At 44.6% G+C, this 27163-nt stretch overlaps 1 long non-coding RNA gene, 1 other non-coding gene and 1 pseudogene across 2 annotated transcripts; 2 read left to right on the top strand and 1 right to left on the bottom strand.

Moving 5' to 3' along the window:
- The first annotated feature begins 2767 nt into the window (after positions 1-2767).
- On the top strand, positions 2768-2897 carry LOC118616679. The gene has a single exon (XR_004956661.1). It is a non-coding gene; the product is annotated as a small nucleolar RNA SNORA24 (small nucleolar RNA).
- An 11439-nt stretch (positions 2898-14336) lies between these two features.
- Positions 14337-14487, bottom strand: LOC118616355 (annotated as a pseudogene).
- Positions 14488-25977: 11490 nt separating this feature from the next.
- LOC118643539 lies at positions 25978-26574 on the top strand. Its single transcript, XR_004962005.1, has 3 exons — positions 25978-26068; positions 26204-26295; positions 26384-26574. It is a non-coding gene; the product is annotated as an uncharacterized LOC118643539 (long non-coding RNA).
- Positions 26575-27163: the final 589 nt, after the last annotated feature.

Raw genomic sequence — 27163 nt, 5'->3', positions numbered from 1 at the left:
GGATTTGTGTGTAGCTTTATCTCCCCCCACCTTTCCTGCTCCTGGAGGAAGAGCTATAACTCCACCCTCAGGCTATCCAGCTACATTCCACTCTGCCCAACCCACTAGCCTCTCATTCTGTCACAAGGAGCTTTGGCAGAAAAGGAGGAGCGTGGGTGCTGCTGAGAAAAAAACACCCCAAAGTTTCAGTAAAATGGCAAGAGAGATGCCAGCACACAGGGAACAGGAGCCTTCTGTTCCTCACAGCCTGCACTGCTGGGCTGCAGGACACATACCACAATTTCCTTTCCTTCTTCTTTTCTTCCCTTCACTCCCTGCTCCTCAAGACCTGCAGTGAGGGGAGAACAGAAACAAAGATGCTTTTTCTAGGGACCAATATTTTCTGTAACCACCAGAATAGACAGTTCTGGGCTTTGCTTGCTTTGGGCAAAATAGGATATGAGTGTGTGTGTGTGAGTGTGTGTATCTGTGAGAGTGTGTGTTGTTAGTGTATGAGTGTGTGTATGTGTGTGTTCGGAGGGCTTTAAAGATAAAGGGTAGATAGAACAGAAAGAAGCAAACAGAGTTGGTTAGATATCTGCCTTGGATAACTCACTCATGGGTAATTGAAAATTGTATTTGTGCAGTAGGTTGGCCATTATCCAATATTTTACAAAATTAGAATAAAGATGTATACAAGGAAAACTTCAAGATAGACATTTTTCTTTGTGCTTTTGAAATTAGGGCATTTCAGCCCTGGCCAGTTTGGCTCAGCGGTTGGAGTGTTGGCCTTCGGACCAGAGAGTCTCGGGTTTGGTTCCCGCTAGAGGCATGTACCAAAAAAGAAAAAAAAAAAATTAGGGCATTTCATTTGAGCAGTGACACCTTTTTTTTTTTATCCTCACCTGAGGACATTTTTCCATTTTTTGTTCAGATAGAGTGGGAGGGAGAGAGAGGAAATGAGAGAGAGAGAGAAACATCGACATGAAAGGGACACATCTAGTGGCTGCCACCCACACAACCAACCAGGGCTGGGGACAAACTGCAACTGAGGTACGCGCCCTTAGCGGGAACCAAACCCGGGTCTCTCTGGACCGCAGGCTGAGGCTCTAACCGCTGAACCAAACCGGCCAGGTGAGTGACACCTTTTTGATAGAGTAAAACCTCATTTGAGTTCATCTTAGTTGCTTACAAATAGTTGAATTTGTAAACAAACAAGATCCCAAAGGGAATGTTTATTCCACTCAAGAAAACAACTCACTTTTCACCTCTTTGAAGTATCAATTTGCATTCCAGCAATATGGTACTTATAAATTGCTCCTTTCTAGCAATTCATTAACACAAGTCCTAGAGGCAATACTTTAAAAAAAAAAAAAAGAAAGAAAGAAAGTAAGGCTGTATATCTTTGTGTGAAAGCCTGTAATGGGTTTGAACAGTTTATCTGACTTATTGATGTCTATTCATATATGATCACAATAACTTCTAACATTTATTGGGTGCTCTCATGTACCAGGCATTGCATTAAATGCTTTACATATAGTATGTTCTCTTTTGGTCCTTCCAACCAGGGAGGTACTGTTACTTTACAACTAAGGCATAGAGAAGTTGAGTATCTTAACCAAATTCATGTAGGTGGTAAGTGTTGAGACAGAACTTAAATTCAAGTTTCTATTCCAAAACCCATGTTTTACCCCACATGCTCTACTGTGTACCTTTGTATTTATTGCCCAAGGATGTCAAAGGATGCCAACAGAGGAATGACTGTGCAGGTGCCTACAGAAGGGCTGTCCCCACAGAATTCTTGGCTCGCTCTCTTTTTTTTTAATCCTTGAATATTTTTACATTTATCTTCAGACAGAGTGGAGGGAGAGAGAGAGATAGAAACATCCATGTGAGAGAGACACATTGATTGGTTGCCACCTGCACGGCCCTAGAGAGGTCGGGGACGAGGTGCAACCAAGGTACATGCCCTTGGTCAGAATCAAATCCGAAACTCTTTGGTCCACAGGCCGGTGCTCTAACCGCTGAGCAAACCAGCCAGGGCTGAATTCTTGGCTCTTAATCAAGACCTAGTCTGTAGAGCCAGTGCCTTGATATTTGGGGCCAGCCCATCTTGGAGATGGGGAAGGATAAACCCAGCCAGGTTATGGCCCATGAATCCCCTTGGGATTTTTTCAATAGTCTCTAGGATAGCAGGTTTTTTTAGAGTCATCTCTGATAGATGGATAGCCTGGGACATTGAAAGAAGAAAATCAGCAATTACAAAGTGTATCATAAACTATGTGTTTAGCACTGTGATCACCAACCCAACTAAGAACAATTTCAGAAGATTCTAGGAATAGTGTAGGATTTTGAGGAAAGATCATGACCCTGAATGCCCTCTGGAAGGGGTGAGGGAGAGGTGACAAAGGGAAAAAAGGAAAGTGATGGGAAAAAGTAGAAGAGAGGGCATGAGGGGTATATATGATAAGGAGGAGGAAATATACATATAATTAAGAATGGAGAACAACTTCATTACTTTGACTCTGAAATAAGAACTGCCCTGCCCAGCTGGTGTGGCTCAGTGGTTGAGCATCGACTCATGCACCAACAGGTTGCTGGTTCGATTCTCAGTCAGGGCACATGCCCATGTTGTGGGCCAAATCCCCAGTGGAGGGCGTTCTGGAGGTGGCCGATCGATGTTCTCTCTCATTGATGTTTCTATCTCTCTCTCCCTCTCCCTTTTTCTCTCTAAAATGAATATAGGGAGAAAAAAAAAGTAAAAGAAAGAAAGAAGAACCGCCCTATGCTCCCTGTGTCTCTGGGACCTGCTGGCTGTGGCAGTCTCCTTCCTAGCCAGGGAAGAGCATTTTCTTGTTTGTTGGCAAAGCTGTCACCATGTCATTGGTATCAGATTCTGACTTGGACAAGTAACATTCTTCACTCTTAAAACCGCGGAGGGTGCGGGGTTGCAGCACAAAGGTCGATTTCTCAAATGTCTGCGAAGTTGGACTCACTGTCCCAATGGGTGATGATGGAAAACAGGGGATCATGAGAAATGCGGCGACGTGGGTGGAGGCTCCTTTAGCTTCCTGCAGTGCACGGATCAGCTGTGATTTCAGAGCTGGCAGCTCCAGGACTGGGCAAAGGACATTCTGGGCGCCGTAGAGGCCGTGTTCCCAGTATAGGCCTGAATGTTGCTTTAAGTGGAGAATAGGTGAGCGCCCTTGTTGTAATTAAATAAAATGCTTGGCTCATCTGGAAAAAAAAAAAGAACCTCCCTATGAAGGTGGGGAGGGATCAGCCTGGGAATAAATGAAATAAGGAAGGAAATTGAAGTCATCATTTCTGGCCTGCTGATGAACAGATGTCAGCATGCCCTTACCCTCTTGCTATATTCAAAGCTTTTCTAGACGTAAACGGTGGAGCTCAAAGACATTCCAGTGGGGCTTGTACTGAAAACACAAAGGCTCTAGGACAGCGGTTCTCAACCTGTGGGTTCCACCCTTTCACAGGGGTCGCCTAAAACCATCGGAAAACACATATTTCTGATGGCGATTCATAACAGTAGCAAAATTACAGTTATGAAGTAGCAACAAAAATAATTTTATGGTTGGGATTCACCAAAATATGAGGAACTGTATTAAAGGATCGCGGCATTAGGAATGTTGAGAACCACTGCTCTAGGATATTTTGGTTATGAGAAAAGAGGGCTGGAAGTTGGGGACAAGTCATTTAGTTGCTGGAGGATTTAAAAAATATATATATATATATAAATTATTTTACTATTACCACCGAATTTAACTAAAACTGAAGGGAGATCAAGTAAGAATTTATAAAAGAGGAAGTTATAAGATGTTGGGGTCTCTATCAAGATGAGTCTAGGGGTAAATTGGTTGGGCGATCTAGAAGGAAAGGAGTTGGAAACACCTTCACCAAGCCATTGAGAAGCCTAGTAGAGTAGAGAATACTTGGAGCAATCCTGCCTTCACACCTTCCCTTAGAAGAAGCCAGGAGAGAGAAGCAGTTCAGTAAATGGCTCCCTGAAGAAGATATAGAGAGAGGCTGGCTCAGGGACCTAGCATGGGAAAATAGTCACCTATGCTGAAATTATAAGTTCTCTGTGAAGGCTGTTGGGGGAAAACTCCAAAAGTCTAAATTGAGGATTGATTCCAGAGAACTGACATGCAGCCTTACTCAAATGAATAAGAGTGTTAATAGGTAAGACTTAAATATAAAGGCAAGGCAGCTGCTTCCAGTGGTGGCCAGCCAGGAAAAATCCACACCCTCCCAGGACAGGGTCTCTTTTTTTTGTTTTATTTTAATCCTCACCAGAGTACATTTTTCTGTTTATCATCAGATAGAGTGGGAGGGAGGAAAAGGGTGGGGAAAAGAAAGAGAGAGAGAGAGATCCATGTGAGAGAGATACATCGACTGGTTGCCTCCCACATGACCCTCCCGCACGACCCTGACCATAGCTGGGGACAAACCACAACCGAGGTACATGCCCTTGACTAGAATCAAACCCGTAACACATTGGTCTAACTGCTGAGCCAAACTGGCCGGGCCATGGTCTCTCTCTCTCTCTTTTTCTAATCCGGTTTTTATCCTCACCGGAGGACATTTTTCCATTCTTTGTTTAGATAGAGCCAGAGGGAGAGAGAGGAAGAGAGAGAGAGAAACATTGACATGAAAGGGACATATTGAGTGGCTGCCACCCGCACGACCCAACCAGGGCCGGGGACAAACTGCAACCGAAGTATGTGCCCTTAGCGGGAACCGAACCCAGGTCTCTCTGGACTGCAGGCAGACGCTCTAACCGCTGAGCCAAACTGGCCAGGGCCATGGTCTCTTTTTTATAGGGGTTAATAGTAAAACCATATTGTGGGTAGTCCCGCAGACCACTAGAAAGAACAATGCATTCCTAAATTAACAGATGACATCAGACAGTTATCGCACTCTATACATTCATTAACCTCCTTTCTGGGGGCATGACATTTATCTTTGGGCGGCAATTTCAGTTTTCTGGGTAGTCAGCCAAGCCTGAGGCTACAGAGTTGAATAGTCACAGAGAGTTAGACAGTCCAACATTTCCCTGATGCCTTTGCTGCTGGAGCCATATTACATCTAAAGTGAGTTCCCCTGCAAAGACTTACTCCCTTCAAGGGGATACAGGCAGAGTGTGCACCAGAGGGTAGGCAAACTCATCTAGAATTATTTATTTGAATCTCCTCTGCATCCAGCTAAAGGGAGTTATTTACTAACAGTTGGGAGAAGTGGGCAAATATCATTGCTTGATAGGTTAACCAAGGTCTGCAGCTCCCTTTGGGGTATACAGGTCCAGTAGTTTTGCCCTAGTGGTAGACCCTGATGACGCAAAGTCTACATAGCCTGAAATTCTGCCTCTAACAGACAAAATTGGGAGAGTGGGATGGAAAGAGAATCTACTGAAAACCTTGTCCATCAACAGTGCTGGAATCAATAAATACTTATTGATCACTTTGGGGCATTATATGGGAGATGCATTAAAAAAGTATCATACTGCCCTGGCCGGTTTTGCTCAGTGGTTAGAGTGTCGACCTGCGGTGCAGAGAGACCCAAGTTTGGTTCCCGCTAAGGGCGCGTGCCTCGGTTGCAGTTTGCCCTGGCCCTGGTTGGTCGTGCAGGTGGCAGCCACTCAATGTGTCCCTTTCACGTCTATGTTTCTCTCTCTCTTCCTCTCTCTCCTTCCCACTCTATCTGAACAAAAAATGGAAAAATATCCTTGAGTGAGGATAAAAAAAAAAAAAAAGTATCATACTGCCCCTACTCTTGAGGAAATTAATGTATCTTTTAAAAAATATTTATTGTTCCTGGCTGATTTGGCTGAATGGTTAGAGCATTGGCCCGCAGACCAAATAGTCGTGGGTTTAATTTCAGTCAGGGGCATATACCTTTGTTGTGGTTTGTCCCTGGCCCTGGTCAGGGTCATGTGGGAGGCAACCAGTCGATGTCTCTTTCACATTGATGTTTCTCTCTCTCTCCCCCCCCTCCCACTCTATCTGAACCTGGGTTAGAGGAGTCTTAGCTATGCCTTAACTATATTAAAGATATGAGTCACCTGGCTGGTGTGGCACAGTAAATTGAGCATGGTCCCATGGACTGAGAGGTCTAGGTTTCCAGCTCCATCCCCAGTAGGGGGCGTGCAGGAGGCAGCTGATTGATGTGTCTATCTCTCTAAAAAATCAAGAAGAACATATTTTTTTAAAAAAAGATATGAGTCAAGCCCTGGCTGGTGTGGCTCAGTTGGTTGTGTGTCGTCCCATGCACTGAAAGGTTTTGGGTTCGACTCCCAGTGAGGGCACATGCCTGAGTTGCAGGCTTGATCCCCTATAAGGGTTAGGCAGAAGGCAACCAAGTTAATCAATGTTCCCCTCGCACATCCTCACATCAGTGCTTCTCTTTCTCTCTCCCTCTCCCTTTCTCTCTCTCTCTCTCTAAAAAAAAAAATATATATATATATATATATATATATATATATATATATGTATATATATGGCCCTAGCTGGTTAGAGCGTCGACCTGTGGACCAGAGTCCCAGGTTTGATTCCGGCCAAGGGCACTTGGCACTTGCCTTGGTTACAGTTTGTCCCTGGCCCTGGATGGGGTCGTGCGAGTGGCAACCAATCGATATGTTTCTCTCACATTCATGTTTCTCTCTCTCTCTCTCTCTCTCTCTCTTCCCCTCCCACTCTGTCTGAAGATAAATGGAAAAATATTCTTGGATGAGGATTAAAAAAAACACACGCACACACACATACACATATATGTATACATATATATCTATATAAAAAGATATGAGTCAAGAAGCATGTCCTATCCCCACTTTTTAAGTGTCATGGCTAAAAGACATGGGACAAGTTAATGTGGAATAGATGGGGGCAGGGTGACTCATTAACATTATAATAATGGCCCTGGCTGGTTTGGCTCAGTGATTAGACCGGCAGCCCACAGACCAAAGAGTCTTGGGTTTGATTCCGATCAAGGGTATGTACCTTTTTTCTTTCTTTTTTTAAATTTAATTATTTATTTTTGTTACAGATGTTTCTCCTTTTCCCCCCATTGATAACCCCTCCCCCCCTCCCCGCCCTGTCCCAAGCTTTGTTGTCCATGTCCATTGTTCATGCATACATGCATATAAGTTCTGTGGTTTATTTCTCCCCACCCCCTCCTCTGGGGATTGTCAGTCTGTACCCCACTTCCACATCTCTGGGACTACCCCGTTTCTCAGACTGTTATGTTCATTGTATTTCCACAAATAAGTGAGATCATGTGATATTTGTCTTTCTGTGCTTGGCTTATTTCGCCTAGGATAATCCTTTAAAAAATTTTTTTTCTTTATTGATTTTAGAGAGAGAGGGAGAGAGAGATAGAAACATTGATGAGAGAGAACATCGATTGGCCACCTCCTGCATGCCCCCGACTGGGGATTTGGCCCACAACCTGGGCATGTGTCCTGACCAGGAATCGAACCGGCAACCTCTTGGTGCATGAATCGATGCTCAGCCACTGAGCCACACCAGCCGGACAAGGGCATGTACCTTGGTTGTGGTTGGTCCCCAGCCCTGGTCGGGGTTGTGTGGGAGGCAACCAGTGGATGTATTCCTCTCACATGGATGTTTCTCTCTCTTTCCCTCTCTCTTCCTCTCTCTCCCTTCCTCCCACTCTATCTGAAGATAGAAAATTATCCTTGGATGAGGATTATTAAAAATATATATATATTTATATATATATATTAATATAAATATATATATTAGCCATGGCCGGTTTGGCTCAGGGGTTGGAGCGTTGGCCCTTGGACCAAAGAGTCATGAGTTCGATTGTGGTCAAGGGCACATGCCTCTGTTGCACTTTGGTCCCCGGCACTGGTCAGGGTCACGGGGGAGGCGACCGATGGATGTGTCTCTCACAGAGATGTTTTTCTCTCTCTCTCTCTTTCTTTTTTTTTTATCCTCACCCGAGGACATTTTTCCATTTTTTTGTTCAGACAGAGCGGGAGGGAGAGAGAGGAAGAGAGAGAGAGAGAAACATCGACGTGAAAGGGACACATCGAGTGGCTGCCACCCGCACGACCAACCAGGGCCGGGGACAAACTGCAACCAAGGTACATGCCCTTAGCGGGAACCGAACCCGGGTCTCTCAGGACCGCAGGCCGGCGCTCTAACCGCTGAACCAAACCGGCCAGGGTCTCTCTCTCTTTCTTTCCCTCCCATTCTATCTGAGATAAATAGAAAAATATCCTCAGGTGAGGATTAAAAAAAAATTATAATAATAGCCACGGCCTGTTTGGGTCAGATATTAAGAGTGTTGGCGCATGGACCAAAGGGTCACAGGTTCAATTCCCAGTCAAGGGCACATAGTTGGGTTGCAGGTTTGATCCCTAGCCTCAGCTAGGGTCATACAGGAAGCAACCAATCCATGTGTATCTCTCACATTGATGTTTCTTTCTCTCTCTCCCTCTCTCTGTCTCTCTCTCCCTCTCTCCCCCCATCTTTTCCTTCTACTCTATCTAAAAATTAATGGAAAAATATAGTCAGTTGAGGAGTAACAAAAACATAAAAAATAAAATTATAATAATAATAAGGACAAGCAGAGAAAGACCATAGGAAAGGATAGTTTCATGGGTGAGATATTATGGTTTTTTTTTACAATTTTTGTTGTTGTTATTTATCCTCACTGGAAGATATTTTTTCCATTGATTTTTTTTTTTTTTTTATCCTCACCTGAGGACATTTTTTGCATTTATCTTCAGATAGAGCAGGAGGGAGAGAGGGAGGAAGAGAGAGAGAGAAACATCAATATGAGAGAGACACATCAACTGGTTGCCACCCACACAACCCCAACCGGGGCCAGGGACAAACTGCAACCGAGATACATGCTCTTAGTGGGAACTGAACCCGGGTCTCTCTGGTCTGTGGGCCGATGCTGTAACCACTGAGCAAAACCGGCCAGGGCTGCATCGATTTTTTAAGAGAGATTGAAAGGGAGAGGAGGAGGGAGAGATTGAAAGGGAGAGAGAGAGAGAAACATTGATGTGAAAGAGACCTATTGATTGGTTACCTCCCACATGTGCCCCAGTAGGGGCCGGAGATCAATCCTTCACCCTTTGGTACACGGGTCAACGCTCTAACCACTGAGCATCGCCAGCCAGGGCTGTTTTCCCACATTTTATATTTGGCGATTGTGTGGAAGTGATCAACACAACCAGACTCTACTCTCTCTTCAGCTACAACTTAAGTTTCAACCAAAGTCTGAATTTGAAGCCCTCAGCCCAGACTCCCTTTTCTTTTATTGCGCACCAAGGCCCCTGTTGGTGCTTTTGGTATTGGTAACTTCAATGGGTTTGTGTAAGTGAGTTTGGGAGGGAAATGATACCTGAATATTTCTTCAAAAAATTTTTTTTCTTTATTAATTTTAGAGAGAGAAAGAGAGAGAGAGAGAGAGACAGAAACATCGATGAGACAGAACATCGATTGGCTGCCTCCTGCATGCCCCCCACTGGGGATTTGGCCCACAACCTGGGCATGTGCCCTGACTGGGAATTGAACCAGCAGCTTCTTGGTACATGAGTTGATGCTCAACCACTGAGCCACACCAGCTGGGATTTTATTATTATTATTGATGAGAGAGAGAGAGAGAGATTTGTTGTTCCACTTATTTATGCATTTATTGGTTAATTCTTGTATGTGTCCTGACTAGGGATTGAACCTGTAACCTTGGCTTATCAGGATGATGCTCTAATCAACTGAGCTACCCAGTTAGGGTCTTTTTAAAGAATGAGGTGGGAGTTGCCAATCTGGAAGGAGGGAAAAAGCAGATTCCAAGCAGAGGGAACAGAAATTACAAAGGCACAAAGGAGTATGATGAATTGGGAGAATGGTGAGTTTAGTATGAGTAAAGGTTAGGGACATCTTGTGAGTGTCTGAAATGGGGAATAGAAAGGAAAATTGAAGACCAGTTATGAATGAACTGGTGTACTCTACTAAGAAGTTTAGACTTGCCCTGGCCGGTTTTGCTGAGTGGTTAGAGCCTTGGCCCATGGACCAATGACTCATGGGTTTGATTTTGGTCAAGGGCACATACCTCGGTTGTGGTTTGGTCCTTGCCCTGGTCCGGGTCGTGCAGGAGGCAACCAGTCGATGTGTTCTTCTCATATCAATATTTCTCTTTCTCTCCCTCTCTTCTCTTTCCCTCCCACTCTATCTGAATAAAAATGGGAAAATATCCTGGGACGAGGATTAAAAAAAAAGAAGTTCAGACTTTATTATATAGGCAGTGGGGAACTACTAAAGGCTGTCAAACAAAGGAGTAAGATAATCAGCTCTTTGCTTTATAAAGAGGTCACAGAGTAGAGTGGGGAGGAGACAGTTTGTTTCAGGGCCCCACATACAAAAGGGCTTCACATCTATCTCTTATTATGGTCCTCAACTGGGGAATGCTTTTCTTCCTTCATTCCCCTCTTTTTTTCTTCCACAAATATGTGGTGAGCACTGATCATAAATAAGCCAGACTCTGAGTTAGGTCCTGGAAAAACATAAATGAATAAAAACCATTCTGTGCTCAGAGGAACTCACAGTCTGATTTAGTTCTTCCTAAACTTCATATTATAATATCCATGGCCCATTTATTTCACTGCTATGATGAAATGAGAAAAAACAAGGACAATATGCTCAATATAAAACCTCTCCTCTTCAATATGAAGTTATATTCGTATGTCCATACATTACTGAAAAGATGATAGTAGATGATAGTTTTTTGTTCTGTTTTGTTTTCAGTTTACTTACTTGGCAAATTGAAAAGTTAGAAATCTGCTCTGGCTGGTTTTGCCCAGTGGTTAGAGCGTCGGCATGCGGACCAGAGAGTCCCAGGTTCAGTTCTCGCTAAGGGCATGTACCTTGGTTGCAGTTTGTCCCTGGCCCTGGTTGGGGTTGTGTGGGTGGCAGCCAGTCAATGTGTCTCTCTCACATCAATGTTTCTCTCTCTCTCTTCTCCCTTCTCTCCCTCCCGCTCTATCTGAAGATAAATGCAAAAATGTCCTTGGGTGAGGATAAAAAAAAAAGTCAGAAATCTTTTGTTGTATTTCAAAAATTGTACATGTGAGGGAAATTTACTGGTTATGATACCATTGTAATTAACTAGTTAGTTATTAATAACAGGAAAGAAGCAAAGGGAAGGCCAGACATTATAGACATGTTCCCTGCAAAAGACTGGGGGAGGGAACCACATAGGGAAAATACTTGCCTGTCAATCCCACCTGGGGACAGAGATGGTTGGCCAGAATGGGTGTGGCCACTGCAAGTGCTTGGGAATTTGGGATATGTAATCCCCTAAACAAAGAAGTTCACTCTCTTATGCTCTTGGTTCTTCTTGGCATGCTTAGCTCATGGCTCAGGCTTGGCTTCCTGGCATTCTCCTGTGTGACCCACAGCCATGCAGACCCCTACACACAATGGACTAATAGACTTCAACTAGCCTGATGCTGTTCTGGACCTGGCTCTAACATGTAATGGAAACTCTGGATACTGTCTCTGATTTTAGCTCTACTGAAACTCCAGCTACACTTCTATGACTGAACTAAGGGAAATGGGACTTTGGAAACCCAGGCATGTAATTGCATGAAAATAAAGCTTTCTATCATATCTCATCCTCCTGTGGGGGCCTCTGGGAATGTTTATTCCAGTAGTACCTCAAGCACCCCACTCACACTAGCAATGGGGAAAGACGAGACACATTTTCCTCCAACATCAGTTAAAGGTTAATTTCCTCATTTAAATGGTATGACTAAGTGAAGACCTTTTCATCCAAAGGAGTGGACCTATGCAGGGAACATGGATCTACCAGAGACACAAGCAGGCTCTCATGTCATTTTCCACCCTCCTTAGACACAGATATGGGGAAAGGGAGAGCTCCTGGTCCCAAAGAGAGTCAGGATTCAGCAATTTCCTCTCTAGAGAATGGCTCCTCCTCCTCCTGATAACATAGAAGGGATGGCTGATGTTCCAGGAGCCCACAAGCTCAGGAGGTCTGGGTTTAACTCATCCAGTTAGAGGAAGGTCAGCAATTCTACAGAGAGATCCAGCAAGTGTAACAGGAAAAGCTGGTGAAACAGGAATGGGATGCCTCTGGCCCTGTCTTTTATAGGATAATGGAATGTGGTCTCTAGCCTTTATCAAAATGAGCTAGGCATTCAGGGTTTCCATGGCTCAGGCACAAATAACCCACCCACCAATCACTGCAATCATATTGCTTACTTGGCACCTAAACTCAAACTACTGCACTATTACCAGGCTGCATCATTATAACTTAGGGTTTGTAGGTTTAAACTAATTTAGGAGTCGGTCTGGGTACTAAATGGAGAAAGTCTTGTTCTGAGGTGGCAATTTGCTTAGTGAGTAGGATGTAATATATGCTTGAAATCTAGAGGTTGGAGAGGCATTCGTCTCATGGGAGAGTCAGACCTATAAGCAATTATTTCAGTACAGTGTAATAAGTGTAGGTACAAAGGCACAAAGAACTGTGCTATAAGGGGACAATAATGGATTTAGTATGAGTAGAGTTATGGTGCATCTGGTGGGAGTGTCTGAAAAGAGGACTAGAAAGGAAGGTTGGAGCCTGATTGTGATGGGCCAGGCCAGGGGTAGATTCTTAGGAAGCAAAGCTGAGGAGAGAGCTCCTGACCCAGGGACTAGGGAGGCTGGGGGAGGCTTTCCGTCCTTGGGATGGGTCTCTTGCCTAACCTTTTGCTTTAAGGCTCTCTTCTCTCCTTCCTTCCTCCTGCTCCACATTTTCTGTGTGTGCCAGACCTAGAACATCCTCACCGCCTGCTGCTCTAATTACTTCATTCCATTTTAATTCTGCTGAGTTAGGAGCCTGTGAACTCAAGAGGAAATGCACACAAAATACCCAACAAATTGAATGTGCTGGCATTTCAGAAACACATCTGACCCTATCTGCCCCTTTGTGTTCCCTTCCTCTAGCACTGTCTTGACCAGGAATGAAAAATCAAGGGTAGGATGTGCTGATGGGAAGAGGTGGTGGCACCAATGAAGTAAGATGTTAGGTTTTACTGATTCCTTTGAACCATTACTTTTGGGGAGAAGAGAGGACAGGGTGAGTGGGGGCTTTCTGATGGGGGACTTTTCCTGGTACCTTTTGGCAACTGACAGGGGTCCATCTCTGCAGCTCCAAAACATTGTGAGTATATGCAAGTCATAATGTTTCCTCTTCCCTAGAGATATTTACAAATTGGAAGAGATAAATTATTCCAAGTTGTTTATTCATGGAGATGGATAGAATGACCTCTTAAAATCAGGGGACTGCGCTTATAATTCAGCAGTTCTCAAATTTTTGGTCTCAGGATTCCTTTATACTCTTAAAAATTGCCCTGGCTGGTTTGGCTCAGTGGTTAGAGTGTCGGCCTGCAGTCCGGAGAGAGCCGGGTTCGGTTCCCGCTAAGGGCATGTACCTCGGTTGCAGTTTGTCCCTGGCCCTGGTTGGGTCATGTGGGTGGCAACCACTCGATGTGTCCCTTTCACGTAAATGTTTCTCTCTCTCTCTCTCCCTCCTACTTTATCTGAACAAAATATGCAAAAATGTCCTCGGGTGAGGATTAAAAAAAAAATTATTGCAGGCCTCCCAGAGCTTTTGTTTATATGAATTATATATATTGATATTTACTATATTAAAAATTAAAACTGGGAATTAAAAAATATTTATTAATCCACTATAAAGAATAACAGTAAACCATTACATGTTGACATAAATAACACATTTTGGTGAAAAAAGAACTATATTTTCAAAAATGAAAAAAAAAATAGTGATAAGAATTGGCCTGGCCTGGCCTGTATGGCTCAGTGGTTGAGCATCAACCCATGCACCAAGAGGTTGCCGTTCGATTGCTGGTCAGGGCACATGCCTAGGTTGTGGGCCCGATCCCCAGTGGGAGGCATGCAGGAGGTGGCCAGTTGATGTTCTCTCTCATCGATGTTTCTATTTCTCTCTCCCTCTCCCTTCCTCTCTCTCTGAAATCAATAAAAAGAAAAAATATTCATATGTTTTTATTGATTTATTTTTTTTTAGGGAGAGAGGGATAGAAACATCAATGTGAGAGAGAAACATCAATCAGCTGCTTCCTACACACCCCCTTCTGGGGATTGAGGCCACAACCCTGGCATGTGTCCTGACCAAGAATCGAACCAGAACCTCTCAGTCAGTGGACGATGCTCAATCCACTAAGCCACACTGGACGGGCTAAATTTTTATTTTATGTACAGAGAGCTAGCTAGTGTTGTTTCTGCAGTATGATAGATGTCTTGAATGACCTATTCAAGTAAGTTCACTTAGTCCATCTTAATGAAGCCTATATTCTTTGCATACTGATGGAAACACTGGCGACATATTGAGACCATGCCAGTTTGAGTAGATGCTGCGAGAATGAGAACCCTGGCCGAATTTTCTCAAATGACTCCAGTGGAGCTGCTGGTGACTCATCTTGCTCTCAGATACATCAGTCAGTTTCAATATATGTTTTGGTTGGAGTATATGAAGAAAATCTGCCTTCCATAGATTTGGGAAAGGGTGGAGTATTTTAGCTTTCAAATAATTGTGGATATTTTTCTCTGACACTACCCCAAACTCAACACGTGGTAATTTCTTAAAGGTTAGTTCCAATGTGGAATCTGAAACCCTATCAATCAATTCTCACTCTATTACATTAAAATCCCCTGGTTTATCTTGCACTTTTAAAATAAATCTTTTATTTTTATTTATTGATTGATTTGAGAGAGAGAGAGGAAGGGGGAGAAAGAGAAAGAGAGAGACGTTGATCATGTTGTTCCACCCACTTCTGCATTCATTGGTTGATTCTTGTATGTGCCCTGATCAGGGATCGAACCCACAACCTTGGCATATTGGGACGATGCTCTAACCAACTGATCTACTCAACCAGGATCTTATCTGCACTTTGAATAGAATTTGTAACATCATACATTGGTCATTTGGAAAATATAAATTCTCTTGAGTTATACAGATCTTCCAAATGTTGATATATTTCATTATATTTTTAAAATTACATTCGTTATATCACCATCAATCTCTTTAGAGGAATCTTGAAGCTTTGGGAAGCTGTCAAGTTCATGGTGGCAGATATGAGTGTTCCAAAATTCTAATTTTCACTTGAAAGCTTGAATTTTATCATTGGCAACAAATGCTTTCAGTTGCTTTCCTTGAAGTGACAGGCTTGCTTTGTTCATTTTTGGGAAACTGTCTGCCAAACACTCAAATATGAATAATCTTAGTTTGTCTTTCAGTTGTTTTTTTCAAGTAAAAATGACCTTCCATGAAAAAAGAGGCTGGTTCAGCTTGAAACTCATACAACTGTAGAAGTGCTTTTCCTGGAGACAACAACCACTGTACTTGGAAAACAGAAGAAGTGTTTTGTGTGTACTTTCTATTTCATCAGACATACTATTAAAAAGATGTACTCAAGGGGTGATATTTAGTAAAAAAAAAAAATCATTTTTACTGTTTTATCAAGAATACTCCTGCCCCGCCGATGTAGCTCCGTAGTTGAGGTTCGACCCATACAGAGGTCGCTGGTTTGATTCCCAGTCAGGGCACATGCCCAGGTTGTGGACCCAATCCCCAGTGGGGGGCATGCAGGAGACAGTCAATCGATGTTCTCTCTCATTGATGTTTCTATCTCTTTCTCCCTCTCCCTTCCTCTCTCTCTAAAGTCAATAAAGAAAAAAAAATACTCCTAAGAGAAAGTGAATTTCTTTTCTTTTCTTTTTTTACATATGTATGGCAATGAGGAGTAAGGACTGCTAGTTTGGTTTAGTGCCACTGCTTTGATTTGTGCTAAGGTGCAAGCTATTTTACCCACTATTGCTTTTGCACTATTAGTGCAAATGTGAACACAGTGAAAAAACAAATAATGTCTTAATATATGAAAATAGTTTTGCCCTGGCCAGTTTGGTTCAGCGGTTAGAGTGTCGGCCTGCAGACCAGAGAGTCCCAGGCTCGGTTTCTGCTAAGGGCATGTACCTCGGTTGCAGTTTGTCCCCAGCCCCGGTTGGGGTTGTGTGGGTGGTGACCATCCATGTATCTCTCTCACATTGATGTTTCTCTCTCTCTTCCTCCTTCTCTCCCTCCTATTCTATCTGAAGATAAATGCAAAAGTGTCCTCGGGTGAGGATTAAAAAAAAAAGATAGTTTTGACCTTGAGAACTCTTACGGTCTTGGGAACCTCCTAGGGGTCCATGGATCACACCTTGGGAACAACTGCCCTAAATGATATGTCTCGGTTCTTAAAGGTTTGACCCTAGGTCCTCTTTTCTTCTCACTTTCTACTCTCTCCTTAGGTGAACTCTTCTCCTGCCTCTGAACTACTTCTGAGCAAATGACCCATACGTATACTTGTTATCTTGAGCCCTGATCTCTCCCAGGAGCTTCAGACCATGTATCCAGCTACCAAATGAACATTGGCACTTGGATATCACAAAGGCTCCTCAAGGGTAATCTGTCTAAGACTTTTCTTGTGGTCTTCTCCCTTGTTGTCTTCCATCCATTTATATAAAACTTTATATATATGTTTGTAGTTATAGTTTTAGAGAGAGAGAGGAAGGAAGAGAGAGAGTGAGAAAGAGAGAGAGAGAGAGAGAAAGAGAGAGAGATATTTGTTGTTCCACTTATTTGTACATTCATTGCTTGATTCTTGTATGTGTCCTGACCGTGGATTGAACCCACAACCTTGGTATATGGGGACGATGCTCTAACCAACTGAGTTACCTGGCCAGGGCCTCATAAATATCTTTTTATTTCATAACTTCTATCTTCACTTCCACCACCACTACCAAAGTCAAAGACATCATTATCTCTTGCTGGAATTACAACAGTCCTCCTACAATCTGTTCTCCATATTGTAGCTGAGTGATCTTTTCAAAATACCAATTAGATCATGCCAAAACCCTGCTTAAACCTTTCAATGACCTCCCATTGCTCTCACAATGAAGTTCAAAATCTTTAACATGGTATGACTCCGCAATCTAGGTCAGATGCTTTTTTTCTTTTTTTTCCTTTATTGATATGAGAGAGAGAGGGAGGGAGAGGGAGAGAGAGATAGAAACATTGATGAGAGAGAACATTAACTGGCCGCCTCCTGCATGCCCCCCACTGGGATCAGGCCCACAACCTGGGCATGTGTCCTGACCAGGAATTGAACTGACGACCTATGGGTGAGTCACACAGGCCAGGCTAGGTCAGGTGCTTTCATATATGCTCTCCTAGAACATGATTCTTCCCTTCACAATGCTCATCATTGTTTGTACTTATATATTTATGAGTGGGATTGTTTGATTATTTTCTCTCCCTGATGAGCTCATAAGCTCCGTGACAGCAGACATTTTATAAATATTTAATTTGCTGAGTCAATGATCAAATGAGGCCTAGGACTACTCCTCTGAGAATAGATTAACCATTGAAAAATAAGTCCTCTGTGCTGGCTGGTTTGGCTCAGCAATTAGAGCGCTGACCTATGGACCAAAGGGTTATGGGTTTGATTCTGATCAAGGGCACATGCTGTGGTTGGGGTTGTGTGGGAGGCAACCAATTGATGTGTCTCTCTCATATCGATGCTTCTCTCTCTCTCTCCCCCCCCCCCCCACTGTATCTGAAAATCAATGAAAAAATATCCTTGAATGAGGATTAAAAATAAATAAATAAATAAGTCTTCTGCCCCAGGCCCCTGAGTTGGGGAAAAACCTACTTCTATTTCTACTGTCTCATAGTATTTCAAAGAAAAATACTGCCTTGTCCTAGGCTTTCCATCAAAGTGTCCTCCTAAGAGCTGGGGCACATTTATCTTCCTTTTGACATAGGAGCCCTCTTTTCTCCCATCATTCACGCTGCCAGTGGCTTTTGGAGAAGGTTACCTAGCAATACCTCATCTCTCTCCTACTAGGTGCTTAGCCAGGAGGCCCATTTCAGCAAGAGAGAATAAAATACATCAAGTGGAGGTGCCAAGAAGGAGTCAAAAGGAGAATGAGTCCTGATGTTTGTCCTCAGGGAGACTTTAATCTGTTGTAGAAAGTAGAACCCCATCTTGTTTTGTTTGTTTGTTTTTAGCTGAGGTAAACACAGCACTGGAGGTGGCCTTTCCTACAGGAGGGAGGGAAACCAACATTTATTAAGCACCTATTGTGTTATTAAGTACCTACCAACCACTTTGACTTTTGTTCTCTCATTCAGTCTTTTTTTTTTTTATCCTCACCCGAGGACATTTCTCCATTTTTTGTTCAGATAGAGCAGGAGGGAGAGAGAGGAAGACAGAGAGAGAGAGAAACATCGATGTGAAGGGACACATTGAGTGGCTGCCACCCGCACGACCAACCAGGGCCGGGGACAAACTGCAACCGAGGTACGTGCCCTTAGCGGGAACCGAACCCGGGTCTCTCTGTACCACAGGCCGATGCTCCAACCGCTGAGCCAAACCGGCCAGGGCTCTCATTCAGTCTTTATAACAACCTTATAAGGTTAGAATTATTGTCACATTTGTACAGATGAGAAAACAACAGGCCCAGAGAGGTTAAGTAACTTGTATACTTAGTATAGTGTTTTAGGCTTATTTACCTACCTGTTCCACAGCCCTTTTAAAGAGACTCTGTACTGGCCAAAATGTGGCTGCAGGCCATAGTATATACCACATGATAACCCCCACCCCCAGTTTCTTTCTTTCTTTTTAATCCTCACCCAAGGACATTTTTCCATATTTTGTTCAGATAGAGTGGGAGGGAGAGAGAGCGAGAGAAACATTGACGTGAAAGGGACACATTGAGTGGTTGCCACCTGCACGACCCAACCAGGGCTGGGGACAAACTGCAACCGAGGTACATGCCCTTAGCAGGAACCTAACCCAGGTCTCTCTGACCATAGACCGACGCTCTAACCACTGAGAAAAACTGGCCAGGGCACCCCCAGTTTCTTAAACAACCACTTACCTACCTCCTCTGCCCTAGGTGATTGGACCAAAGGGAGGTTCTGACCCAAGGTCAGTCAGTACATAGGCTGGCCAGTCACTCTAATTTATGACCCAGTGGATAAAAGATGAACTTGGCCAATCAAATTCCCTCAACCTGAAGTAAAGAGTTCCTCAGCAGCAACCAGAGGCTGGGAGAGAAGCAAACTTGCCCAGTGTGTCTGAATTACATTAAAGACAATTGGGACCTGGCAAGGAAGATCTATGACCTTCAACCACTGAGGAGTCTTTAATCTAGATTCCTTCCCAGCTTCAGCACCTTTCCCTGGAGTGTCCTGAGAAGCCCCACATGGCTTCTCATGCATTCTGACGTTAACCTTCTATGTTTGCGCTATCTTTGCCCTAAGAGTTGGACTCCAATGTTTATAGAATGACAGAGCCAGAATCTGAACCCAAGACCACACAGCTCATACTCCTTTTATTATTTCACATTGCAGAGGGGGAGTCCCTGAGCAGTCAAGGGCCCAACACCCTGGGAATGAACATAGTCAACTTTGGAAGGATGTACCTATTTATTTATTTGTTTGTTTGTTTATTTATTTATTTATTTATTTATTTATTTATTCATTCATTCATTCCTCCCCTGAGGACATTTTTTTATTTTTTGTTCAGATAGAGCAGGAGGGAGAGGGGGGGCGGGGAGAGAGAGAGAGAGAGAGAGAGAGAGAAACATCGACGTGAATGGGACGCATCGAGTGGTTGCCACCCGCACGACCCAACCAGGGCTGGGGACAAACTGCAACTGAGGTACGTGCCCTTAGTGGGAACCAAACCCGGGTCTGTCTGGACCACAGGCCGATGCTCTAACTGCTGAGCCAAACCGGCCAGGGCAGGATGTACCAATTTAAAGAAAGATGTGCTATGTGCTGTGAAGTGGTCCAAAAACCTCATAAATCACGTTTGCCCTTATTTTGGAAATCCTTCCTGAGAAGTAAAAACCATGACTAGAAGCCCTCCCATTGCCAGTCACAATTTGGTGTGTGACATCATGTGTTAAGTCACTAGTTGTCAGTGACATCACTCAGCACTGCCATTCTCAAAATGGCCCTAGACCTTGGGTAGCTCAGGGTGGAGGATTACAGAGAGCACAGGCTTTGGAATTGGGCAGACTGGGATTCAAATCCTCTTCCTGCCTGTCTGTCCTCAGGAAAAGCAGCACAACTTTCCCAGGCTGTTTCTCAGGGTTCTCATTTGTAAAATGGGGATTCCTACCTCACAATAAGCATTACAAGAGATAAATGTGTAAGACTCTACACAGGGCAAGTTACTGTTTAATGGGTACAGAGTTTTAGTTGGGTAAGGTGAAAAAGTTCTGGAGAGAGATGGTGGTGATGGTTGCATAACAATGTGAATGTACTTAATGTCACAGAACTGTACATTTAGAATGGTAAATATTATGTGTATTTTGCATTAAAACAAAAACCTTTATTTTGGTCTCCCATGTAGCAGGTGCCTTATAAGTGTTGGTTTCTATCTTCATCTCATGGAGCAGAAGCCAAGGTCCAGTCATTCCCAGCACCCTTAACCCAAGGCAACTCTCTCCTCCAAGACCCTGAGGCATGGGGCCCACCATAGCCGCCTGCCTTGTGAGAACTGGAGGCCCAATGGGCAATGAAGTAGTGTCCAGACCTGGGAGATTAGGACTGCTATGAGATGAGCACTTTCCAGGGCAAGAGACCCGGGTTTGAGATTGCTGGGGCTGAGATTTGACCAGGCCCTGCCTCAGGATGCCAGGTCATGGGACAGTGTCCAAGGCTCTGACTGCTGAGGCTCTCTCACCAGGAGAGAGGAACACCAGTGAGGCTCCTCATCAGGGAAGAGTGGATGGTTGAGCTGCATCTCTGCTGGAAACTCTAGAGCTCTTTCGGGAAGGTTCCTTTCTCTCTAGCCATCAGTTTTCTGATCACAACACTAGCAATGTTCACTGTGTGCTGTGTGGAGCTGGCCTGGGTCCCCCATCTCTTCCTCACAGCAAACACCCTCCCTTCCCCAAAGCCAGTGTCTGTGATAATGTGTTCTGCCATGATAATGGTCAGGACTTGACTTCAGGTAACTGATTAGGCCCTCTGGAACGGCATCTGACGCTCTGCCTTCATTCTCCCTGGTGAGGGGGCAGCACAGGCACCGACTGGGAAATTACATCCAGGAAAGCACTGAGGGGGAAAATTGGAAGTATCAGAATTTCCCAGGTTGCTATTCCACAGGGGCCAAACATCGTTAGCAGTAGAACTAATTATGATCCAGGAGAGTCAGACCTGGCTGCCTAGCCTGCACAGGCAGTCCTTGACAGCGGCCTTGGGAGCCAGCAGGGCAGAGATACAGGAAGGCCTGGGCTCCGAAGCCTGGGGAATCCAGGAGAGAAGACACCAAGGGTCATTCAGACATGTGGGCAAGGGAAGCTAGGTGCCCTTGTGTCCTTGAGAATGCTTGGAAATATGATAGGAAGGATGGAAGTTAGATTGCAGGGGTGATTTCTCCTTGCCCAGAATTCAGAGTTGTCTATACTTCCTCTCTTCTCATTCTCTCTTGTCCTCTATGCTCCACTGAAAATTCTCGTGTCAATGTCACCCATGATATCTCTGTTGCTAGTTTCAGAGTTCATCTCTTTATTCTCATCTTATTCCTCCTAACAGCAGCATTTGTCATGGATGGTTGCTCGTTCCTTCTTAAAACACTTTATTTGGCTTCCAAGACACTTCTCTTTCTATTTTATGGCCTCTTGTGTTGGCTCCTCCTCATCTTCCCCACCTCTGGGATGCCCCCGGACTGTCATCACACCTCTATTCTACTTTATCTACTCTCACTCCCTAAGAAATCCCTTCAGCTACATGTTGATAAATCCCAAATGGATATACTGAGCTCCTACATCTCCCCTGAACTTTAGAACCATATTCAGCTGCTACTTGACATCTCGATGTGAATGTCACTTATAGTCCACTCAAACACACTGGTCCCCCAATCTTCTCCATTGCAATAAATGCAACTCTGTTGTGCCTGGTTTCATAGTTTGTAGTCATTCCTGGCTCTTCTTTCTTTCATACTTCTTTTTTTTTTTTCCCCAATTTTTATTAAATTATTTTTGTTACAAATGTTTCTCCTTTTGCCCCCCTAGACACCCTCTTCCCTCTTTCATGCCTCCTTATCAGAAAATGCTGTCAGCCCTGGCCGGTTTGGCTCAGTAGTTAGAGCGTCGGCCTGCGGTCTGGAGAGACCTGGGTTCAGTTCCCGCTAAGGGCACGTACCTTGGTTGCAGTTGGTCCCCATCCCTGGTTGGGTCATGTGGGTGACAGCCACTTGATGTGTCCCTTTCACATTGATGTTTCTCTCTCTCTCTTTCTCCCTCCCACTCTATCTGAACAAAAAATGGAAAAATGTCCTCGCGTGAGGATAAAAAAAGAAAAAAGAAAAAAGAAAATGCTGTCAGTTCTACCCTTTAATTTATCTCCAGAACCTAGTCACTTATACCACCCACCCTCATCAGAGCTACCATCATCACTTGCCTAGGCAATTGCAATCACCTCTGAACGAGTTACAGTTCAGATCAGGCTGCTATATCACAGTCTCCAAAATACAGTGTTTTATGCAAGAGAGATTACTTCTTTCTCAAGAAGTAATAGTAAGTATTCTGTGCATAGTAGTCTGGGGTTGATACAGTCACTCCACTATGTCAGGGATCCTAGCTTCTCCTGGCTTGCTACTCTGTCATCTTCAACATGTAACTTTCATCTTGTGGCCTAAGATAGCTGCTCCAGCTGCCACTGGCATGTCCATGAGATCCCCACCTATGGAATGTGGGGAATGAAGAAGTAGAGGGCAGGTCCATTCCTTTAAGAACATGACCTGAGCCCTGGCCGGTTTTGCTCAGCGGTTAGAGTGTAGGCCTGCGGTCCAGAGAGACCCGGGTTCGGTTCCCGCTAAGGGCATGTACCTTGGTTGCAGTTTGTCCCCATCCCTGGTTGGGTCGTGTGGGTGGCAGCCACTTGATGTGTCCCTTTCACATCGATGTTTCTCTCTCTCTCTTTCTCCCTCCCACTCTATCTGAACAAAAAATGGAAAAATGTCCTCGGGTGAGGATAAAAAAAAAGAACATGACTTGAAAGTTGCAGATATCCCATTAGGATGTTCTCAACACAGCAGCCAGAGTAGTCCTATAAAATCAGAATATGTCATTTCTCCATGCAGATTTTCTAATGACTTCTCACTCGAAATTAAGTCTCAAATCCTTGCTGTGGTCTACAAGGCCTGCTGATCTCATTTCCTGCATCTGCCCCTCTTGCTCATTCCACTCTAGCCATGCTGGACTCCTTTCGAAATGTTCCCACCTCAAGGTTTTTGCAGTTGCTGTTCCCTCTGCTTGGAACAGTCTTTCCCCAGATAGCTGCAAATCTTGCTCCTTCCTTTCCTTCAGGTATCTGCTCAAATGCTACCTCCTCAGAGCAGCTTTTCTTGACCCCTATTCCCACCATCTCTAGCCTCCTTACACTACTTTTTTCCCCAAGTCAATGAACGCCACCTGAAACATTATATGTTTACTTACTTTATATCTCTTTCTCCCCACTAGAACATAACATCTAGGGTCCACATGTAGTGGGTGTGCTACACATGTGTATTGAATGAATGATGGATGAAGATGACAGTGCCTGGGCTCAAGAATAGCAGGAAGGGTCTTCTTTCCTAATCATTTCAGAGAGGACCTATTTCTTGATCTCTGTCATGGTTCCAGTTTGGAAGCAGAAACAGATTAGTTTTTGCTTCTGAGAGCTCTCTTCAGTTCAATTTATCAAATATCCATTAGCCATCTACTGTGTTAGGTATCTAGTATGGTGGATATGAAAGGAGAATACGCTATAGACCAGTACTGGCCCTCAGGAAACTAACTAATGGGTTGGTTAGAAGCCTTCATTTTGTCCTTTTTGTTTTTCTTTTCAAGTATGATCACTGAGGTACAGTATAAAAGATCAGGGAAAGAGTGGCTCCTTTCTTTATGGAGGCACCATGAGTTGTTGTGGCCTGGGTGGGGAAAGAGGGTATAAAGAGAGGCTGACCCATTATAGGTTATAGTTCTATGTTATAGTGGGCTTCTTTCTCTCACTCCCTAGGGAGGAGGGCCTCACTCCCTGCTGGTTTGGTTAAGAAACAATTTGAACCAGTTCTCAGTCAATGGATGAAGGAAAAGACATAAGACAAGAAGGGTGGCCAGAGGGCTGGGAAGATGGGGGTGGGGGATGGGAGCAAGGACAGGGGTGCAACTGGAGGACAAGGTAGCTCAGAAAAGCTGAATAGGAAATATATTACCTGAAACAATTGTTCCATTATCTTTTCCTGCTCTGGGCAAAATGCAAAAGGTCAGGGTTGGTTATTTTCCCCAGACTACTCCATGCAGGGCCACTTAGACACTGCTTTGACATTTACAGCCTGAGAAGATCAGAGGCCTCCTGTGAGGCCTGTCTTTGATTTTCCACATTGGGAAAATTCCAGTTTTTTCCTTCTTTGGACAAGGCTGCTTGGTGCATTCCCTTCTAATTCCTCTTTCGTTTTTGACACCCCCTTTCATCTCAGAGGTAATGCCAAAAGCCCTGGTTCTCGACCTTAGGCGTACATTGGAACCACTTGGAGGGCTTGCTAAAACAAGATTGCCAGTTGTTTACTAATTCAGTACTTCTGGGGTGGGGCCTGAGAATTTGCATTTATAGCAAGTTCTCAGATGCTGCTGTATCCACACAGGCTAATGGGGAAACTATTAGCCTAAAATAACTAATTTGGGTCTAAAAATGTCCCATCCCTGATCTTCCACTCCAGTCCTTTCCTCCAACTCTCCAAACATAGGGGAGTGGGCCTTGAGTTTTCACAAGATTAATTCAAACTAGATATCAAGGACTTCCTGACCATAGAGTTGTTAGCCAAGTCAGTCCTAGGAATCTCCCTTCCTGTAAATCTTTGAGGATCTCTTCCACTCCGATATGTCTGGGTAAGTAAAGATCTGTTGTTGTCCACACACGCCCCCACCTCCAGTCCCTGTGTACAACCCCTCCAAAGTAAGGAATACCTGGGCCTGAGAATTGTAGAAACTGTTGCCCGTGGGGGATGGGAGAACAATAGATGCAGAATAAGCAGAGGGAAGCCTCTCACACTTCTATTTCTTTGAAATTAAAATATTTGTTTGTTCCTGGGCTCTGCTCAGTGCTGATGTCTGGGAAACCATTTTTGCTTAATGTCCCCAACCCATTAGCAGCCTAGCATGGGGCTCTGCTAATCAGATTCCTTAATGGCAGCACTGTGAAGAGTGAGGCTGTGAGCGTCTGCACCAGCTTCCCAGCCTCAGCTGGAGAGGAAGCATCAAGACAAAGATTAGGGTCCAGCTAGGCTCAGAGGTGTCCTGAAAATGATTCATGCCAGTGTAGGAGGCCCATCTAATGGTAACCTGTCCTTCCACCTACATTTTGGTAGAGATGCTAGAGTAGGTTCCCTAATCACATTGGGTGAAAAAGCAAGACCCCCCTCCCCCTCCTACTCTAGCCTGCTGTCTTCTCACACTAAAGGACAGTGGGCTTCTTTGGAAGCACATTTCTGTACCACTGACTCTCACCCAGCATTATTATTATTATTTTTTTGTTCAAATAGAGTGGGGAGGGAGAGAGAGAGAGAGAAACATCGACGTGAAAGGGTCACATCGAGTGGCTGCCACCCGCATGACCCAACCAGGGACAAACTGCAACCGAGGTACATGCCCTTAGCGGGAACTGAACCCGGGTCTCTCTGGACCACAGGCTGACACTCTACCGCTGAGCCAAACCGGCCAGGGCTCACCCAGCATTATTGAGCACCTCTATGCATGAAGGTCTCTCTGCCACATCACCTGCTTTCCCCCTGCAAAATCCAAAACCCACACTTTGTTCTATCATCAAATAGGTGGTGAGGTCCTTTGGCCTGGAATCTCTATAGGATCCCTGAGGACCGTTCTAAAACTGTGGTTCTGTGTTGGCTGCTACTTCTGCAGCTACTCTTGAAGAGTTTGGGTTCCGTGGCTGTGATCTACAGGTAGAATATTGGGGGTGCCCTCATTTAAGGGTAACCAGATAATATTATCAGAGAGGAGGCTATGCCTTGAATCCAATCTCAAAGTATTTGTCTCTTGTTCCTCTTGACATCTCATGAAACTTTTGGTCCTACTAGATATCTCAAATGACTGGTAGCTCCACAAGATGCTGGGAAGCAAAGATACACTCACCCCGCACTTAGCTTCAATGAAACACATAAGAAAGGAGGTGAGTTTCTGCTATTTGTTAACTTTAACCTCCATGTTACTACCCCCAGCCTCTTAATGTTTAACTCACCACAAGCCCCTTATTCCAGGAAACCAAAGCTTATCCCTCCGGCCAGGCGGAACAGTATCCTGAAACCCCCACCTAAACCTAAACAGCTGCTGGAAGAGAAGAACAACACTCGGAAAGACCCCAGCCCGACCAATCAAGGAGGACCACAACTCCTCGGCGGGGCAACCCCCACCCCAGCCCTAAGTTTAAAAACCCTTAGTCTGTACAAAGCGGCTGCTGCGCTCTACTTGGAGGCAACCCGGCAGGTACTTGCCTCAATAAACCTGCACCTCCTGGTTACTCAGCACCATCTCGTTCTTATACTATTAAGAAGCATGGAAGGCCCTGGCCAGTTTGGCTCAGCGGTTAGAGCGTTGGCCTGCGGTCCGGAGAGACCCGGGTTCGGTTCCCACTAAGGGCACATACCTTGGTTGCAGTTTGTCCCCGGCCCTCTTTGGGTCGTGTGGGTTGCGACCACTCGATGTGTCGCTTTCACGTCGATGTTTCTCTCTCTCTCTCTCTCCTTCCCACTCTATCTGAACAAAATATCAAAAAATGTCCTTGGGTGAGGATTAAAAAAAAAAAAAAAAAAAAGCCCTGGCCGGTTTGGCTCAGCGGTTAGAGCGTCGACCTGCGGTCCTGAGAGACCCGGGTTCGGTTCCCGCTAAGGGCATGTATCTTGGTTGCAGTTTGTCCCCGGCCCTGGTCGGTTGTGCGGGTGGCAGCCACTCGATGTGTTCCTTTCACATCGATGTTTCTCTCTCTCTCTCTGTTCCTCTCTCTCCCTCCCACTCTACCTGAACAAAAAATGGGAGAATGT

The sequence above is a fragment of the Molossus molossus genome, unplaced genomic scaffold (assembly GCF_014108415.1).
Source record: "Molossus molossus isolate mMolMol1 unplaced genomic scaffold, mMolMol1.p scaffold_m16_p_4, whole genome shotgun sequence".
Lineage (NCBI taxonomy): Eukaryota > Metazoa > Chordata > Mammalia > Chiroptera > Molossidae > Molossus > Molossus molossus.
This window is presented reverse-complemented; position numbering and strand designations above follow the sequence as displayed.